Consider the following 20,188-nt stretch of genomic DNA (forward strand, 5'->3'; position numbering starts at 1 on the left):
TATTAAAATAGAAACACTGAACTGCCTGGAACAGAGGTTAGGTAGAACTCTTGAAGACATTGGTGTAGGAAAAGATTTTATGAACAAAACCTCAGTTGTCCATGAACTTGTACAATCAACAAGTGGGATTTCTTCTTATTAAAAAGCTGCACAGCAAGAGAAACCACCAACAGACTGAAGAGACAATCTACAATGTGGGAAAAAATTTTCACCTGCTGTTCCTCAGAGAAAGGTCTACTATCTCGAATCTATAAAGAAGTTAAAAAAATCAGACCTCCCAAATTTAAAGACCCAATCCAAAAATGGGCATCTGAAATGAACAGACATTTCTCAGACAAAGAAGTAGAAATAGCACATAAACATATGAAAAAATGTTCAACATCACTGGTCATTCGAGAGATCCAAATGAAAACAATGCTGAGATTCCACCTCACCCCAGAAAGAATGGCTGCTATCAAGAAATCAACCAATAGCCAATGCTGGCAGGGCTGTGGGGAAAGAGGAATCCTGCTCCACTGTTGATGGGAGTATAGACTGGTACAACCAGTGTGGAAATCAGTATGGAGATGCCTCAAAGAACTAGGACTGGAAGTCCCATTTGACCCAGCTATTCCTCTGCTGGGGATCTTCCCCAAAGAATTAAAAGAATCATACCACAGTGATATATGTGCACCCGTGTTCATAGCAGCGCAGTTTGTAATAGCTAAAACTTGGAAACAGCCCAAATGCCCATCAACTGGAGACTGGATCCAGAAAATGTTGGGGGTTTTAAATAAAATGGAGTACTGCTTAGCCATGAAAAATGAGAAATTAGAGATATTTATAGCTAAATGGATGCACATTGAAGCGATACCCAAGTGAAATAAATAGGACACACTTTGCTAAATACCGAATAGTTTTTCTAGTGTGAGAAACTAAAAGTGTAAATAAGGATTAAAAAATACAATAGATAATGTGAAATATAAAGAAAAGGGGCAAAGGGGAAGTGGGAGGGGTAGGGGAATGGAAAGAAAGGAATGTAATGGAATTAATATGAGAAAATTAAAAAATGGAAAGAAAGTCTTTGTAAATAGGGATGGAATGGTTGAAGGGAGGTCAGGCAAAGGGGGAAAAAATAAGAACATTGAGAGATTATGTAAAGGTGAAAATTTCCAATGGTGAATGTCATTATATTGTATACCTAAAATTATCAATAAAATTAAATTTTTAAAAAAAGAGTAGTAGCCTGAAATAGACTACTCATTCTAATTGCATTTTCCAATCCACAAAGTACTTTTACACAGGATTATTCCCATGCAATAGACAAGAAAACTAAAGCTCAGGAGTACTAAGAAGATTGTGACCAAAATCATTTGTTTTATGGCTAGGGACTAAGGAGGGTGGAATTTAAACTCAGGCCCACTCCCTCCTGCTTCTGGCTCCTCCACCATCTTCCTTCACCCTCGTTTCCGTCTTCTTGTCCAAAATGAGTTGTTCATTTGCCACTACCAGATATAGCACTTCCAAGTCTTGATAGTTAATGCTCAAGCAGGGCAGTGTAGCCATGAAAAACATTTTGCAACTAAGTCATTGTGTTGCTCCACAGATTCATAGACTTACAGCAACTTAGAGATAGAATGAAGGAAAAAGATAAGATTTAGTGAGTAAGCAGCTACCGTGCTGGGAGCTTCATGATATTTATATACTCATCACTTAACCCTCACACTGCCTCTGGAGACACATTTTCAAATCCCCTGCCAGATGAGGTCACCGGAGCTTGGAGACACAAGGCAGCATCCCTGAGGTTGCATATTGAGCAAGTGGTGGAGCCTAAATCTTGAGCCTGGCTTTGTCTGATTCCAGACCTAGCCCAGTCCAACCCCCACATTTTACCGATGAGCAGACCAGAAAGGCAGGATGGCTGCTGCTTCCTACATCAGGTCAAGGTCAGGGCTGGGTCTCATCAGTGTAATCAGTGCTCTTGGTAGTGTACCTGGCGGACCTCATCTCTCAGAGTTAGGCAAGAGAGAGTGGTTTATGAGACTGGAGAATAATAGGCGAGCACAATGCTAAAGTAGAGAAAAATGCTGAATGTGGTGGTGCATGCCTGTAATGCCAGCACTGTGGGTGGCTGAGGCAGGGAGATCTCAAGTTTGATCCCAGCCTGGGAAACTTAGTGACTTAGTGAGACCCTGTCTCAAAAAATAAATCATCATCATCATCATCATCAGAGGACTGAAGATGTAGCTCAGTACAAAGGCCCTGGATTTAATCCACAATACTACCCCCTCCCCCAAAAAGTAGAAAAGAATATAGATGCATCGCCCAGGGGCAACTTCGCTCACAATTTGGGAGAGCTGGGGTAAACAGCCTCAGGTCCAGAGCTGAGTGGAGTAGTTTAACACAGCGAGCTTTGTTTCCTCTTTGGTTTGGGCCCTGACCCAAGTTACAGATGGCAAGTACATTTTTTAAACAGCTCTTCGGTTTAGGATTTTGTTAAAGCTTTGTAGTTTAGTGGCTAAATTTAACATTCCTTTTCTAAACATCATTATATCTTAAACTTTTTCATCTTCTTTTTTCAACTTGAAATTCATGTAGTCATCTTACACTCAGAAGATACTTCTGATCTTGATGTTAACAGTTGGGAATATAATTTCGAGTGGAAGTGTACTGCTGAGAGGTAAGAGGACAGGTCACCTGAGCAAACAGTAAATTGCCCCAGAGAATGAATGATCTGTGGTATGGGCAAACCCAGGAAATCTGTATATGATCAGAACTCCAGGAGATCTTGGGCCACATTTACCCAGAATCATCATGTTTCATAAAAAGAACATTAGTGCCATGGGTTATGGCTTCTGTTTTATATTAAAAATTCTCAGCACCCAACATTTTAATCCCATCAAGCCCAAGGGCTGGTGCTGATTTGCATGTGTGATTCTGCTCCATCTGCTTTGACTTTTATGGCTTTGTCCAAGAGCATTCACAGATCTGGTTGTTTCTTGGGAGGGTCTGGGGATGTTACTGATTGATTTTTGGATATCAAAGAAAAAGACAATGGGAAATGTTCTAATTGGGTTTCTTTATTTTGTAGAGCCTGAAGTCCCACAGGGTAATTAACATGAAGTGCAAATAGTTAAATGTTCCAATCTATGAGGCAATGCAAGAAATTACAGTAGAATGGAAATAATAAAATAAACTTTTATTAATGAGAACAAGGCACTTGCAATGGCAAGTTCTGCTAGTCAGCCTTTGCAAGCCTTTTTTCCTGTAGTACTCACAGTTTCCGACATCTGTGGGCTTCTCAGAATGAGCCTGTTGTTCCTTCTAACATTCACCTTGAAGTCCTGAGCTCCAGCATGATGCAGAGGTCTGGTCAAGGTCACAGGGTCCTTACTTGCATGGAGACACCCATTACCATAAATAATGTCACTCACCAGCCCACTGCTGAAGGGACTGAAGGCATTCAGGGTAAAAGAGATGGGGGCCTGAGAACAGGACCAGTCTTCATTTTGCCTCTCCCTCACGATGTTCCTGCCTTGATCTGAAAACTGACAGCTTTTTTTCAGGTCGAACCTTCTTGTTCCTCCAAACTCCTAGGGCACCTCCAAACTTCTAGCCTCCTCTTTTTTGAGCTTTTGTATTGCCATATTTTAATCATGGTTCCAATGGAAACTACTATTTCCATGGAAGCAAATGTGTCCTTTACATTTCTGTGTCTATAAGTCCTAATAATATAGCATATGCTCTATAAAGAAAAATGATTATCAGCCACCCGTGAGGAAGAGTGTCATTTGTTCCTTGAAGAATAGAACTGTTTTAGTAACAAATTAAAGAAATTATGTGCAAGGAAACATTTCACCCCAAATACTAATGACATCAGCATGGAAAGCAATGTAAGAGTCTAAAATAAAGGGGTTTTTTTTGGTACCAGAGACCAAGCTCAGGACCTTGCTCTTGTGAGGCAGTCATGATGCCACTGAGCTACATCCCTGGCCTGTAAAGATCTTTTAAAAGTGCTGAAAGAAGACAAAGAATGTTATCACATAAAGTAGAATATAGGACTGTCCCCAGAACGCACAAAGACCCCCTGCCTTCATCATTCAAGGTCACATTGGAGACTTCTGAGGACCCCAGAGATTACAGAAACCAAAAATATATTGTGTTTGGGGCAATAGAGAACACATTAAGGAGGAAGAAATACCAGAATATAACTGAGGGAAGAAATGAATATTGGCCTCACTTTTTGGACTGTACTAAGGCAATTAAGTGAAGGAGTGGAATTGCTATAAAATTTACTACAATCTTGAGTTTACATTCATTGATCATTCATTTGTTCATATATTCACTTATTTTCTAAACAAATTGTATGCTTCCTGAGACAGGTACTGTGTCTGCTTCATTTCTGGAATGTTCTCTTCCCTTATTCTCCCAAACTTTGCCTATAGCAGACGCTGAGTAGATGCTTATTGGATTAGGTTGGTTGCAGGTAGGCTATCTACATCTTTGAAATTCCTTTTCTAAGCAATAGCAGCCAAATGATGCTTACTCCCTAGAAAAATATGGAAAAATCTGCCTGACCGAAAGTCAGATTGGGTTTAGGAACATAGGCAATGTTGTTTTTGATTTCAAAAACAAGTTTATATCGTGTCCAAACAGACATTTTTAGACACAGAGAATAAATAGTTTAACAAACTCAGGGATTTAACAAAAGGTTCTTGGCATAAATATAAAAGAGTGTTTTATGGTTCTTTTGAGCCCCTTGTCTTGTGAAGACAAATAGCCCACCTCCTATGACACAGGAAATGGCTGAGGTTCCAAAAGAAAGAAAATGGTGACCTGATAATGGTTTAGTGGTTGGCAGAAAAGCACATTTTTCTAGGGTAGAAAAGAGATTAATGATGACCCTGGAAATGTACTCTGGGGGCTTCACATCCTTGGAATGTGCCTCACAGGCTTTGGAACAGTTGTCCCTTCTTAGTGGACATGAGGACCTCTTGTCTCAGAGGCCACTATCCTCTCACTTGAACCTGGAAGCCAACCCAAAGTGTTCAAAGTGCCTGTGGCTGCAGATTTCATAGAGACCAAAGCAAAATTTTGCCAGTAGCAGCAAGTGCTTTGTCAGCTGTGTAAGAACTTAATGAAACCAAAGCTGATTGACCTTCATTAATGGGCTGAGTCCTTGGCTTGAAGCCCACCAGCTGAGTGGTCTAACTTGATGTCATATGGAGCATCTGAATCACAACCTCGCAGTGTCTGCCTTTGAGAAGGTGCCTGGAAGAGTACATTCCTCCACTCTGAAAACACTTTTTGCTCTTTAGGTTGATTGAAGATGTCCATGTGAAAGGTCACACAAGCCACTCAGGTATGAGAATCTTTTCCAGGGCCACTAGGCACAGGGGCTTGAAGGGCGAGAATTGTAGCACATCATGAGAGAATCACCACATCTAGGCTGTGAGACATTCAGTGTGGCAGCAGGTGGAAATAAGCAACAATCTTATGTCTTATTTTAGGTGTTAGAAAAGATAAGAGAAGGCCACCTCAAAAAAGTAAAACCAAAACTCTGTATGGTTAAAGAAGGATTTGTTTTAGGGCTTCTTTTACCCATGGAAAGGAGCAGGTACCAGCCTGGCCAAAATTATATTTGGGGCAGATCCCCTCCAGCCAGTTGTCCCTACACAGAGACAGGCTGCCCTCCTGCCTGCTGCCCAGACTCATGAATCCCAAAGGGAAGTGGCCTTGACAGTCCAAGAGCCCTTAGGACACTGACTGAGGACCAGTGCTCTCCCTTTCCTTTGCATAGTATGGAACGTCTCAAATTGTTGGAGAAGGCCTGCTTTGTAATAAGACCAATGAGAGAGACTCTTTGCCAAAGAGCTACCATAGCAAATGTGGCTGTGACTCCTAGGCTTCTTTACTAGGGACCTTGTAACCCACCTACCCCATGGGGCATTCCCCCATCATTGCCACCTCATATCATTAATAGAGCCTTGGGAGTAGGTGAATGGAGAAAGAAAATGATTACAAATGAATTCTTTTCCGAATGCCCCATCTTTACCACCCAACTTTATCCCAGGATTTTGTCTTGCCTTTGTTCTCCCTAACTCAATCCTCAGAGACTGATTTTCTTCCTTGGTGAGAAAAGCATTTGGCCAACTTTGTAGCCTTTAGTCCCAGATGTGGCAAGTCACACTGAAGCACTGGAACACACATCTGCTGGCTGACTGTGTCTAGAGCTCAGGGCATTCCTAAGGGATCAAGATATTCTTCATGAAATGAAATCCTTCTTTGTTTGCCCAAGCTTTAGTTCTTAATGCCACCCCTAGGTCTTAGGACTTTAGAAAATGTAGGTTGTTTGGAAGACTCCATCTCCTAGAAATCAGGTTTGAAAACCCTCCCCTCAGCCATACACTTTCCATGGCTTCTAGAATCTGAGTGAGTACTGAGAAGTCAGGGGTCTTATTTGTACATCTGTCTGGCTGTGGGAAAGTTCCTCTCATAAAGTTCTGGTGAAGTAGCTTTATTGCTAATGACTTGTGTTGTTAGGGTAGAGAGTGTACATTCTGCATTTTGCTTAGGTAGCTTGGATACAGGAGTTCCCTAGAGAGATACTGATGCTTGTAGCTGAGTATGCAGTGGGGAACGGGCTTGAGGACACCTTTTTGAATAGTGAGTTTCAGGCTTCTGAAGCCCCTGACATAGGAATCTAAAAGGAAGTGGAAAACTTTCAGAGGAATTATGTAGACGGTAGTTATAGAAAATCTTGCTTATAGAAAATCTTGCTTATAGGGAGCATCAAGAAGTTACTTATATGTACACAAAAATAATTTGCAGCTTGGTTCATAAACTTAAAAGGGAATAGAAGGTGGAGAATTTCAGGTGCAGATCTCTGTAGTTTATCTCATCTATATACCAAGCAGACAACCCCACCATTCTAAGTGAAAGAAAATGATTTGCTCTACCTAAATCCACCTGTACTGATGGGCTATAGGACTGAAGATGTAGTTCAGTAGTAGCTCAGTGCAATGGCCCTGAGTTCAATTCCCAGTCCAAAAAAAGAAGTATACTGGACCCAAATTCCAGATCCTCTTCCTTGGGCAAAAGTGCCTTTTATTCTGAGATTGTACCCTTCCAACCTTTTTGGTATCAAAACGTCTTTTTTTAATGGACTGATGGTGATAATCGGTACTGGAGATTTCAAATTCTTGCTAGAGAAATTTAAAAATTAACAAATCCATATGATCCACTCCCACCGTACTACCTCCTGTTTTCAAAGTGCATCAGTCCATAAAATCCAAGTAACTGGGGCCAACTGGTCCACCCACTCCTGTAAGCCATCAGACAGATGGTACTCTTCTGCTTCCTATCCCAAGAGAAGTATCTACAACCCTACTCAGCAGCCTTTTCCAAAGAAAATTGTAAACCTTTTTCTAGACTGTACATTCTCTGCTTGATGTCTTTCTTCCCTATTTCTTAGTTAAGTTTTCTGGATACCCTTTGCAAGAGAACTGATTTGCCTCTTCCCTCCTGGACTGCCTGAGTACTTTATCCATTCTTTCTTCTCACTCTCTCTTTTTTTTCTTTCTTTCTTTCTCCCTCTTTCTCTTTCTCCCTTTCTCCCTTTCTTTCTTCCTTCCTTCCTTCCCTCCTTCCCACCTTTCTTTTTCTTTCTTCCTTCCTTCCTTCCTTCCTTCCTTTCCTTTCCTTTCCTTCCTTCCTTTTTTCTTTTTCTTTCTTTCTTTCTTTCTTTCTTTCTTTCTTTCTTTCTTTCTTCTTTTCCATACTTTCTTATAGCATTCACTGTGATAAAAGAAACTTACTTGAATGAACTTCTTACTCAGTAAGCTGTGAGGTCCTGACAATTGATCTTTTCTTTTTTCTTTCTTTTGGTTATTTTGAGCATAGTGCCTGTCACATACATATAATATTTGTTGAATAAATAAGTATCTGAAATCTCAGAATGCAGTTAATGCCTATTGTCACCTTTGATTTCCTCCGTAGCAATAACCAGCTAACCTCAGAGTAACTGAGATGCATGGGTACGATGGTGCATGGGTATGATGATGGAGTTCCTCTTGCCTTCTATGGGCATCTCTTCCTTGGCCATGTTCCACTACACTAGTAAAGAAGCCCTGTGTCATTGTCTGAAAACCAGGCTCTGATTCTGACACCGTCTTAAAGATACTTACTCTGGAGAATCAGCTTTCTATCTAAAAGAAAGTGATTGAGAGTGAGAATCGCAAAAGCTCTCACCATCTTCAACATTCTGTGATGGAAGGAGGGGAGCGAGGGGACCTCAGAGGTGAGATACTGACTAGTCTCCAGGGAGTCTCAATCCTTTTGAACTTTATTTTTGTTTGGTAACTTGGGGTTGGGGAAGGGGCTGAGGATTGGACCCAGGGCCTCCCTCATGCTAAGCGTGCACTCTTCCACTGAGCTATACTCCCCATTTATTCATTCATTTTTCCAACAGAGATTATTGCCAAATAGTATCATTCATTTGGGGCAACTCTAAGTTTGATGTTAGTGTTTATGTGTTGTCTGTATCTTCTAGTAGCCATGTGATGGCAAGTTTCCATTCTTAGCTTTAGATTTTCTCATGAGCCGAATGTTTATAACAATCCTTCTGCTGTAGTTATTGAGGAAATGAGAAGAGAAGATGTATGTAATACATCAAGCCTGATGCCTGGCATATAAGTGTTCAGCATGTGGCCATTTCCCATCATCTGTCTTTATGCCAGGAACATTCTCATGACTATTCAAGACTCAGCCAACTTAAACATGATAAACTCATTCATGCTGTGACTCAAAACTCTTTTCCTTCCCTTTCTCAGCCCCATTTTTACGTCTACTTAGTAAAAAGAGGCTGAGGGAGAGAGAAGAATACCAATACCCATTGCTCAGGAAGAATTTGGCAATGTTGGTCAGCCTTCCATCACTGTAACAAAATACCTGAGAAGATCAACTTGGAAGGAAGAAAGATTTATTTTGGCTCATAAGCGCATTTAGTCCATGGTCACTTGGCTTCATTGCTTCTGGGTCCATGGTGAAAAGCAGGAAGTAGGTGGTGAAGGAAAGTGGTTTACTTCAATGCAGACAGGAAGGAGAGAAAGTGAGGCCAAGGACAAGATACAATTCCCAAGGACACGCCCCAGAAGACACGCTCCCTTCAACCAGTCCCAACCCCCTAAATTTTCATCACCTCCCAATGGCCAGTCAAATTATGATGGCATCAGTGAATTAATCCACTGATGAAGTCAGAGCCCCATGATTCAATCACTTCTGCAAAAGCCCCCATCTCTAAACACTGATGCTTTGGGGACCAAGTCTTCCACACGTGAGCCTTTGAGGAACAGTCCAGAACCAAACCATAATAGTGATGATGGGATTTCAGGAGATTTGGGAGATGGGCAGAGATGTTAGCACTTTTAGATCAGCCCCCTAGAAGCCAGCCAAGTGTATTGTGTAATAAGTGGGCTTTGACTACTAAATCAGAAGGGGCAGGAAAATGTGTGGGTGTTAGGGTGATTAGAAATTCAGTCTGTGTGTGTCCTGCTGTTTTGTCTCCCTTATTAAAAAGGATGAAACCAGCTGCTGGTTAACTCTTTTCAGGTGCAGGCTCACCATCAGCAGAAATGTCTCAAGTATCAAGTATTCCTGTATCCTATGTGGGATTATCCAGTCCAATACTTTTGCAAATGGGGAATTTCAGTCCCCATCTAGCTCTTTCTGCTAGAGATGAAAAAGAGATTATCACTAAATCTCAGAAATCAGAGCTCTGTGGTGATTTTGTTGATCTATTCATTGGTTCATTCATTCCATTACAGGGAATTGAAATAGCTGGATTTAATATAATGGATAATAAGTGACATGGCTTTGGCTTCCGGGTCCCCACAACAGGAGGAAGATAAAGCTAACAAAGGCAAAGTTTGAAGTTGTAAGGAAAAGCATTTGGGAGGAGGGGGTAGAGCAAGTGCCAGAGCACGCTGATAGTTAGGGAGATGGTGGAGCAATCATTATTTGCCTGCTTATCATATGCCAGACACTGTGCTGTCCTTTGAATATATTATCTCACTCTGCTGCAACCATACTCTAAAGCAGGTCCAGTCTCCCACTTTTCTAGAAAAGGACTAAGAGACATTAAGGACTGTACCTGAGGTTCCCCCCTCTGAAAACTAGTGGAGTCAGAAGCCAGGTCCCCATCAATCTGGTCACAATATTCCCAACCTCTGCCACCAGAAACGTGATCTTAAGCTGCAGTTAAATGGTGGGTGATCCTGACAAGGCCAAAAATGGGAAAAGTGCCAAAGCAGAAGTGATAGTGGAAGTCAAGCTGCTTGGAAGGGGCCACCTGGGGAGTACTGGGAGGATAGAATCAGTAGGCTATGGGAACACAGGAAACCTGTGTTGTACATCACTTCCTTGGTGCTTTTTCACTTATTACATGAGGAGAAAACCCCTGGGTGTATAGGCTTTGGTCTAGAGTGGGTAGTGAGGTGTGGTGAGAGCTCATGGGGATAGCAAGGGATACGATCTGGATTTTCAGGGACAGTTTTTATTTGAAAATCATGCATTTCATTGACACCCCACAGGCATAGAATTTCCTTCACTCTTGTTTCAGAAGATAGGGTCACCAGTAAAGTCATGGGCTCGGGAAGGATGGGAGCCCTGTTGCCTGAGGATTGTTGGAAGCAAGTTGCATGGAAGAAAGCATCTGTGCTCTCTCTCTCTCTCTCTCTCTCTCTCTTTGTACCAGGGATCAAACGCGAGCTTTCAGGCAGGTGTCAGAACCACTGGGATAAATCCCCAGCCCTCCTGTGCTCTCTTGACTCTGCCTGTTTCCAGCAGGATCCCCTCGGATAGTCCTCCAAAGGTAGCCCCTTTAAGCCTTCTAGCAAGGACATGTCTCGGCTTTGTAGTCCCAAAGTCTCTGCAGAGGATAGTTTTGGAGGAACCACACCCTCTATCTAAGCCCTAAAATTCTTAATCATTTTGGACATAAAGAAAAGAAAGCAGAGACAATTAGATCCCATTTAAAAATGTATCTTCTTCCTTCCTTTTATTTTTCTTCTGTCTCTAGTGAAGTGGATGTCACCATAATTCATCAATGACAAGACACTCACCCCTAAGTCCTAGGAAGCTTGGAACACTGGTCACAGTACAGCTGAATGCAGGCCAGGATGTGGAGTTGGCTAGCAGAAGGCCCAGCACTGGCAAACCCTAAGTGCCACGGAAGGGCAGATTCTGGGAACATTTATGCCTATGTCTCTTGAGTGTGCAGTCTGGGCACTTCATTTTGTCCATCCCATTACCTCCAGCCAAGTTCTCTACTTGATACCCAGTGATACCCACCCTGGACAAGAGAATGTGCCAGGGTGTACAGAACACCCAGGTATGGGAACACGCAGCTTCTTGGTTGGAAGCCAAGTTGCAAGCTATCATGCCAGTTTTTAAATTTTTTTTTTCTTCATTGCTGTTCATAGTGAAGTAATTCAGGCTTATGGAAGGGTAAAATATCTCTGAAAATAAGAGAGTGTTCCTTCCTTTTCAATTGAATCTGTTCTCAGCAGGAGCAAGTGCCAAAGTCAGCAGTGGAATCCAGCTGTGTACATTTTGAAGGAGTTGAGAGATAAATGTACGTGCATTATGCAGATGCAGATTGTACAGACACCAGATGGCTGACTTGTCCCCCGGAAGTGGAGGCCAATGGGAAGTTCTAGGATTCAGAGGTGGGAGGTCTGTTAACTTTCCTAAGGAGCCATAGGGGCAGATAGGTGTCCAGGGTAAGCTTAGATACCTTCTCCAGAGGGAAAGGGAATCACCTATGAGGGGCTTTCTCAGCAGCCTAAAAGGACCCTGAGGCTCTCGTGCTTTGTCCTTCCTGCCCCTAGGGACCCAGCTCTTTTTCTTTCATATTCTGCAGCCATGTTGAGCACCAGGAGGGCTACCAAGGCTTGGAGTTTTCTATCCTGGCCAGAAAATGCCCAGACAACCCTGGCTAGCAGCGCTGGAGAAAGGGGGAAGACTCAGTAACCTTCACAGTTGACTTCCTTCTCACTATGTTCAAGAACAAAGACAAAAAAATCTTGAAATATACCAAACTCCACTGGCTTAAATGCATCTTCTTAAAAGCAGTTACACTTCCTGGAGCAGTAAGGATTTACTCCGGGGTGAAGGAGCAGTGGCGCTTCTGAGCCGAGCCCCAGAAAGTGGCCTAGATACTCATCTTGCCACTCTGAAGGGGCCTGCCTCTAAGCATTCAGAGCCAGAACCTGGAGACAGCTACAACACTTGCCGGCCTCTAACTGTCCTTCTCATGCCCCAAGACTAGACAAAGCACTTAGTACTAGTTCCTCATTTTCAGGCAGGCGAGTTGAGGTTCCGAATGGGGACCAGACTTTGCTATGGCCCACAGATCCTCAGAGCAATGCCACACGGGAAACCCTTAGTACAGGAAGCAAAAAGTCAGGTGACTGGCTGCCACCCCTTGGAGGAGGGAAGGCACAAAGCTGTGTCAGGTGGCAATGGGTTTGTCTGTGAAAGCCCTTGGAAGGGACACCATAAGGCAGTGGAAGGAATGTCATAGATTAGCCCCTGAGCACTGTATGTTATGTGCCCAAAGAAATTAGCTTTTTGTTAGTAGCATTTTTCTGAGGGCCAGTCCAAAATTCTTAGTTTTTCAGAAAATCATAGTATTTTTAAAAATTTTAAACCTTAGACCTTATCCCAGTCACTCTCAAGTATCAGAATCATCTAGGAAGTTTTAAAAAATAAAGAGGCTCAGGGTGCAGCACTGAAGGTTCTAATCCAGTACTTCCTGGGGGAACCTGGGAATATGTCTTCCTGACCTTCACTAGTAATTCAAGTACATGGACAGCATGGTAACTGTGATGGGTCCAACCTTCCCTCAGATGCTATGTCCCATGTTGGAAACCACTTCTGGCTGAGCTAAGGAGAGAAAAATTTTAGGTAGCTCACGGAATTGACTAGAGCCTGAAGGGCCAGGCTTTGAAACAAACAGAAATGAAGGACATTGCAGACAACACTGACCACCACCTCTGCACCTTTGGTCACGTTTTTAAGATTCCAGGTCTTTAATGGGAACAGTTGATTGGCTCAGTCCAGGTCGTACGCCTAGGCAGTATCTGCCAGGAAGTGGGAAGAGAACATCTGCCCTATCAGCTGCCTCAGTGGTCACTCCTCTAACCCATATTGGGATTCTAGAACATTCTCATATTCTCCCAATCCTGGAGAGTCAAAGCAATAGTTGCTCTCTACAGTGTTGCCGCCAAGTGTTCATCAAGACTGTGCTCGAACTCCTCCATTGTTGGGTAGCTCACCGCCTTACAAGGCAGTCTGTTGTCTCTTTTTGGGCATACTGTACTCGATTATGAGGGAGTTCTTCACATGAAACCTAAATCTGCCTTCCATTGCTACTAGTTGGCCCTTAAAGCTCCAACATTTTTCAAAATCCCAAATAAATGTATTTGTGGGACATTTAAGAAAATCTTCTGATCCTTCTATTTTGTCTTTACTTTGAAATCTGAACCAATTGAGGAGAAGAGATCCCTTCTTCTGGGAATTTGGCAGAGGCAAAATGATAAAAGGGAGAGAGCCCAAATTGTGGTTCTAAATCCTGGCTGTGCTGCTAATTAGTTGTGACTTTCGACAAATTGCTTAATAACTTGTGACCGTCAGTGAAAGTAGAAGAAATGCACACAGAGATGGGAACTAAGGCTCAACACTTCACAAATGTACTTCCTCCTTCCATCTTTGCTCACCGTGAAGCAATGTCAGCTGAAGACAAGAAGGCAGGGGAGGATGCTGGCTAAGGACAGGGGTTTCAGCAAACCTGGGTCCCACATGCTGTCAGCATATCCCCTTATAACTTTTGCACCATAGCAACACCTGCACCGAGAGCCATTCTGAAGATTAGATGAGATACACATTCAAGCCTTGCACAGTGCTTGGCATATAAGTAATGCTCAAACAAGGTTATTCTTGTTTCTAACATCTGGGGCCAGACTATGCATGGCTGCCATCAAGGGAGGTGGCTGCCTTCCTGAGAGCAACTGTAGCACTGCCATTGGTGTCCATCAAGAGTAAGGCCGCTCATGTGCCGCTTTGCTGCTCATCTGCATACATCACCCAGAAAGCTCCTGACTCCTAGGACCTCAGAGGTCCGTATGGCTTCAGCAGCACACTCGTCATTCAGGACCAGTGCTGAAGCTGCGAAACAGAAAATGCTGACGAAACTAATCACGAAGTCCTTAGTAATGACTGAGTCCCTTCTCCACTCTCTTCTCTACACACCCATCTGTTTCTCCCTTCCCCCTCCAAGCACACACATAGACACACATTCCTCTTTTTCCCCTCTCAAAATGGAATAATTACAAAACCCAAATCCAAACATCCAGCAGAAGTTTATACTGGAGTCTCAGCACACAACATATGGCTTCCTAGCCACTGTCAGATTCTGCAAACCATAGAGAGAGTCTGCAGCCTCTCCCTCGGCCCCAGGCCCTGGGACCATTTGTTGACAGAGGACGCATTCCTCCCAAAAACTAGAAAGTCATGGAGATCAACCCCTTGAATCTCACTCAGAATTACATTTTCCTCTCTTGAAAGTGCTCCAGAAATAGGGAGGAGTCAAGTGCTTCCTTCCTTCTCCTCCGCATTCCAAGACTCGCCTTTTCAGCAGCGGAGGCTATGGAGAGGGAATGTGGAGGTAGAGCTTTCTGTTTATACCACATTGTTCCACTGCAGGGGCAGAAAAGCTTCGTGGTGCTGGTGGTGGTAGCAGCCGAGACTGGGGAGAACCTGACAGGAAGGAGAATTGTGGGATTTGTACAAGGCCTTTGACATCCTCCTCAGTGTCTTGGGACATCAGGATGCCCTTCCATCTTCTGAGACCAGTTGGCCTCTAGAAACCTTGCTCAGAGCTTTCAGTCTAGACTGCTTTACAAGGAGGTTTGAGTTAGTCTTGGACTCTCTCCATCCTGGACAGATACACACTGCCCACTTAGAAAAAACTGCTGTCTGAGGGGTCCAGTCAAGTCTTCCAAATCTTGAGCGTCAGAAAGCTTTGTTGGAAAACAGCAAAGAAATTCTCCCCTTCTCTCCAGGGGAAGACCTTGAGCATGGCTACCCTGGCCTTGTTAATCTATAGATCATGGAGGATCTCATCAATTATGGCCTCATATCCCCTTCTCCTTCCCACCCAAGAATCGACATAGATCAGAGCCTCAATTTCCCCAGTACAGCTGAGTTCAAAGCAGAGCAAGATGAATAGGACTGGGCCAGCAGCTGTGGGCCAGGGCTACTCTTAGAAGCACCCCCTTCTCATGGGGTTCCTCAGGGCTGCCACTGGGCCGAGGCTTGGCTGCCTTCATGTAGCAGAGACCCTGATCTCTAGCCTCCAGGAAAGTCCACAAGTGAGCCAGGCATGATAGTGCACACCTATAATCCCATCACTCTGGAGGCTGAGGCAGGAGGATCATGAGTTCAAGCCCAACCCAAGCAATTTAGCAACTTGGCAAGACCCTGTCTCAAAATTAAAAACTAAAATAGGCTGAGGATGTGTCCCAATATGAAGGCTCCAAGTTTAGTCCCTAGGACCACAGGAAAGAAAAAAGGAAAGTCCACAAGTATCTGGAGTCTCATCTAAGAAAACAAGGCCCAGGCACAGTGAGATTCTCTCTTCCTCTTCCCATTAAGGCCTGTCCCAGGAACTGCCATGTCCTGGACCGACGGATACTGAGAGTGCCAGGTCCCCCTCTCTGGCCCTAGGGAAGTGATCCTACCCTCAGTTCCATCAGTACATGTGGAGATTTCCTGGTAGTAGAGGGGGTTGTCTTTGCCGTGACCAGGCCCTCCTACCCTGTGGTCTTCACCACATGCATTAGGCAGGGCTGCGGCCACAGATCAATAGAAGGAGAAATGCTACAAGCAGCAGTTGCACATTTTTACGTGTCAGTCACCCTGGGGGGGAGGGTGGAGAGACAGCGGCTATAATTAGCTTCTTGGGTACCCTCTGTTCACCAAGGGGGAAACACCCTTGGAGAGTGTGTAGTTTCCACTGCTGTACCCCATGATGTCACCACAGGTGTTTTCTGGCTGACCAAAGCTTCTTATGTTCTTCAGGAACTGCGGTGACTGTTGGTGGCAGTTCTGCAACTCTGAGAAGTCACAGGGGGCCTGGCCAACCTCAGAAATGACTTCCTGTTCCCTTCCCCTTCTCTCCCCCACTGCCCAACCCCGATGACATGGAGCAGTGCTTGCATGGTGAGAATGGACTTGGCTGGGAGCAAATTTCTCCCCCAAGTTTTAAACACACACAAGAAAGGAGGCGTGTATGTATTTGATCTAAAGTTTAAAATGATTCAGATCAGGGCTGGGGATTTAGCTCAGTTGTTTCGCCACCTGCTGCGCAAGCTCAAGGACCCCAGTTCGATCCCTGGTACAAAAAAAAAAAAATGATTCAGATCAAGTTTTTCTTGTTCCCAGACTACCTAACATAAAGCTCTAGAGCTGCATATTCCCAGCAGATCACCGAGACAGTATGTGGCACCAGCATTTAGTGCCAGGATGGTTTGCAGTAAGCCTAGGTGTCCACAGGCCTGAGTTTGAATCCCATCTCTGCCACTTGCAGGTTTATCACCTTGGACAAGTCACTAACCTTTGAGTACCAGCCTTCTGATCTGTAAACTTGGATAGTTAACCTGCCCCACTGAGGGTCTGCCGCAGCCCTTGAGGTACTTTTTACATCAATAGCAACAATACAGAATAAAGTTTTGTGGGTTTGTTTTGCTAGTGCTGGAGATTGAACCCAGAGCCTTGTGCATGCTAGTTAAGTGTTTCACCACTGAGCCACCCCTAAAGTCCCCAAAAAGATAGTTTCTATGCCAATAAAAGAATAGTCAGAGATAAAAAGCTAACTCAGAGCACATGTGTGTTTTGTGGAGGGAGGATAATGTAGAATCAGCCCCTTTCTACCCCAATCAGACGAATCCTCTTGGTAATTTGGGCAATAGAAATAAAAAATAACACTAACCGTGTGCCACACACTGTTGTAGAATCTAAGAATGATTCTAATCAATATAACACAGATTGGTGGGTATTTTTCCAACTGCCCATTTTACAGATATATTAACTAACCCTGAAGGTAAAAGTAACCTACCTAAAATGGTACAGCTAATAATTGACAGAGCCAGAAATTTAATGACCCATATTCAAGGCCTGTGCTAAATTGACCTGGGATACTTTCTGGCTTATATGAAAATTTGGGAGTTTATGCAATTAGTGATGGAAAAGAAATAGTTTAAGAAATTTAAAATGACCTGAAACTCTAAAGTCGTACATTTTCTCTTACTGCTCTTTCCTTGATTTTCCTCTTCCTCCTCCTGAAAATAGGTCTCTGAGAGGGAAAACCTCACAGGATGCATCAGGGCCACATCAGAATCAGGCATCTATCCCATCATATGAGTCAGGGTTCCTTCAATCTAACAGTCATGCCATTTGACAGATCATTGCAGCTATTTCTCCCCTTGCAAAACCTAAAGCATTAAATTCTTTAACAATAAAACTTCGCAAAGAGTTGTCTAGAATGGCTGTTTCTACTTCTTATCCCCTTCTCTCTGGAACTTTTTCTAGTCAGGCTTCTCTCACAATTCTCACCAAAACAGCTCTTGTTGAGGTACCAGTGGCCCCAACACTGCCCTACCAAGTGGTCAACTCCATTTTCCATCATCATTAGCAATGGATTTAGATGATCAAACTTGCCTCCGGTGGCTTCGAGGAGTCTCCTCTCTTGGTCTTCCATTTCTCATCTCCTCCCCTCTAAATCTTGGAGGCCCCAGGCTTAAGCCATGGACCCCTTCTCTCTTCTGTCTGAGCTCACTCCCATGGTGGTCTCATTTATACTCTTGGCTTTAAATAGCATCCACATGTCAACAACTCCTGCACTGACATCCCAGCATGATCTTCTCTCTTTTCCTGTATTCAACATCTCCCTTTGGGAAGAAAGGAAAGGAAAAAGTATGAGAAAGAAAAAAAAAAGGAAACAAAGTCTATGTAAATAGAGAACGGTGGGGGGGGTGAAGGGCACATAGGTAATCGGGAAAAAAATAAGAACTAAGATACATCATGTTCAGGTACAAACACCCAATGATAAATGTAAATGGATTGTATGCCTAAAATGTACCAATTAATATATAAATTTGTTTTAACAAACCATCTCCCTTTGGATGTTGCACAGGCATCTCAAACATAGCTTCTCCCACAGGTTTTTGTGGGGTTTTTTTTTTTATTAAATTCTTTTATTGGTACATTGTAGGTATACAACACAATTACATTTCTCATTGGGAATTGTACCTTTACATAATGCATCTTGGTTCCTATTTTTCCCCATTCCTAGCCCTCCCTTCACCCCCTCTACCCTTCCCTATTTACAAAGACTTTATTTCCATTTCTCATCATTTTTCCTTTCCCTTCCCCTGCCCCTCCCACTACCCCTACCCCTTTGGACCTTTTCTTCCTATGTTGCATTATCATTCTAATAATTGGTACATTTTAGGTATACAATATAATGACATTCATCATTGGAAATTTGCACCTTTACATAGTCTCTCCTGGTTCTTATTTTTCACCCTTGCTCAGCCCTCCCTTCAACCCCACCAGCCCTCCCTATTTACAAAGATTTTGTTCCTATTTTTCCATTTTCTCATATTAATCCCATTCCCTTCTATCCTTTCCCTTAGCCCTCCCACTTCCTTCCCCTTTGCCCCTTTTCTTCCTATTTCACATGACCTATTATACATTTAGTCCTTATTTACACTTTCAGTTTCTCACACCAGAGAAACTATTTGGTATTTACACATGTGTGTCCTATTTATTTCACTTAAGAGTATTGCCTCAATGTGCATCCACTTAGCTATAAGTGTCTCTAATTTCTCATTTTTTATGGCTGAGTAGTACTCCATTTTATAAAAAAAACCACATTTTCTTTATCCAGTCTCCAGTTGGTGGGCATTTGGGCTGTTTCCAAGTTTTAGCTATCACAAACTGTGCTGCTATGAACATGGGCACACATATATCACTGTGGTATGATTCTTTTAATTCTTTGGGGAAGATCTCCAGCAGTGGAATAGCAGGGTCAAATGGGACTTCTAGTCCTAGTTCTTTGAGGTATTTCCATACTGATTTCCACAGTGCTTGCACCAGTCTACACTCCCACCAGCAGTGGAGCAGGGTTCCTCTTTCCCGACAGCCCCACCAGCATTTATTATTGGTTGATTTCATGATAGCAGCCATTCTTTCTGGAGTGAAGTGGAGTCTTAGCGTCGTTTTCATTTGCATCTCTCGAATGACCAGCGATGTTGAACATTCATTTTTTCATGTATTTATTTGCTATTTCTACTTCTTTGTCTGAGAAATGTCTGTTTGTTTCAGATGCCCATTTTCAGATTGGGTCTTTAAATTTGGGAGATCTGATCTTTTTAAGTTCTTTATGATTTGAGATAGTAGACCTTTGTCTGAGGAAGAGCAGGTGAAGATTTCTTCCCACATTGTGGGTTGTCTCTTCATACTGCTGGTGGTTTCTCTTGCTGTGCAGAAGCCTTTTAATAAGAAGAGATCCCACTTGTTGATTGTTTGTGCTAGTTCGTGGGCAGCTGAGGTTTTGTTCATAAAATCTTTTCTTACACTGATGTCTTCAATGGTTCTACCTAACCTCTGTTCCAACTGGTTCAGAGTTTCTATTTTAATATTTAGATCTTTGATCCAGTTTGATTTTAGTTTATTGCATGGTGAGAGATATAGGTCTAGTTTTAATCTTTGGCAAGTTGAAGCCCAATTTTTCCAGCACCATTTATTAAAGAGGCTATCTTTCCTCCAGTGAGAGTGTTTGGCTCCTTTATCGAAGATGAGATGGCTGAGTGTGTCTGGTGTTGTTTCTGCATCTTCTAATCTGTTCCACTGGTCCTGAGGTCTGTTTCTTTGCCAGTACCATGCTGTTTTTATCACAGTAGCTTTGTAGTAGAGTTGCAGGTTGGGGATTGTGATACCCCCTGCCATGTCTCTGTTACCTAGAATTGCTTTTGCTATTCTGGGACACTTTCTTGTTCCAAATGAATTTTTGGATTGTTTTCTCAAGGTCCATGAAGTATGCTGCTGGGATCTCAATTAGAATTGCATTAAATCTATATAGCAGTTT

General features: G+C 43.1%; 1 protein-coding gene and 1 pseudogene across 5 annotated transcripts in view; both read left to right on the forward strand.

Annotated features, from left to right (window-relative positions):
- LOC147827804 (mitochondrial import inner membrane translocase subunit TIM14 pseudogene) overlaps positions 1–14,083 on the forward strand; it is a 53,963-nt pseudogene extending 39,880 nt beyond the window's left edge. Inside the window, exon 1 of the transcript XR_015451777.1 lies at positions 1–14,083. This exon is cut by the window's left edge and continues 39,880 nt beyond it. The product of XR_015451777.1 is annotated as a mitochondrial import inner membrane translocase subunit TIM14 pseudogene (transcript).
- The window catches only part of Ubash3b (ubiquitin associated and SH3 domain containing B), a 158,196-nt gene that overhangs the window by 40,315 nt on the left and 97,693 nt on the right, over positions 1–20,188 (forward strand). The gene's annotated exons all lie outside the window — the stretch shown is intronic.

Source organism: Heterocephalus glaber, unplaced genomic scaffold (genome assembly GCF_053883595.1).
Source record: "Heterocephalus glaber isolate CG9 unplaced genomic scaffold, H.glaber_assembly_v1.0 deba00001431, whole genome shotgun sequence".
In the NCBI taxonomy this organism is placed as follows: domain Eukaryota; kingdom Metazoa; phylum Chordata; class Mammalia; order Rodentia; family Bathyergidae; genus Heterocephalus; species Heterocephalus glaber.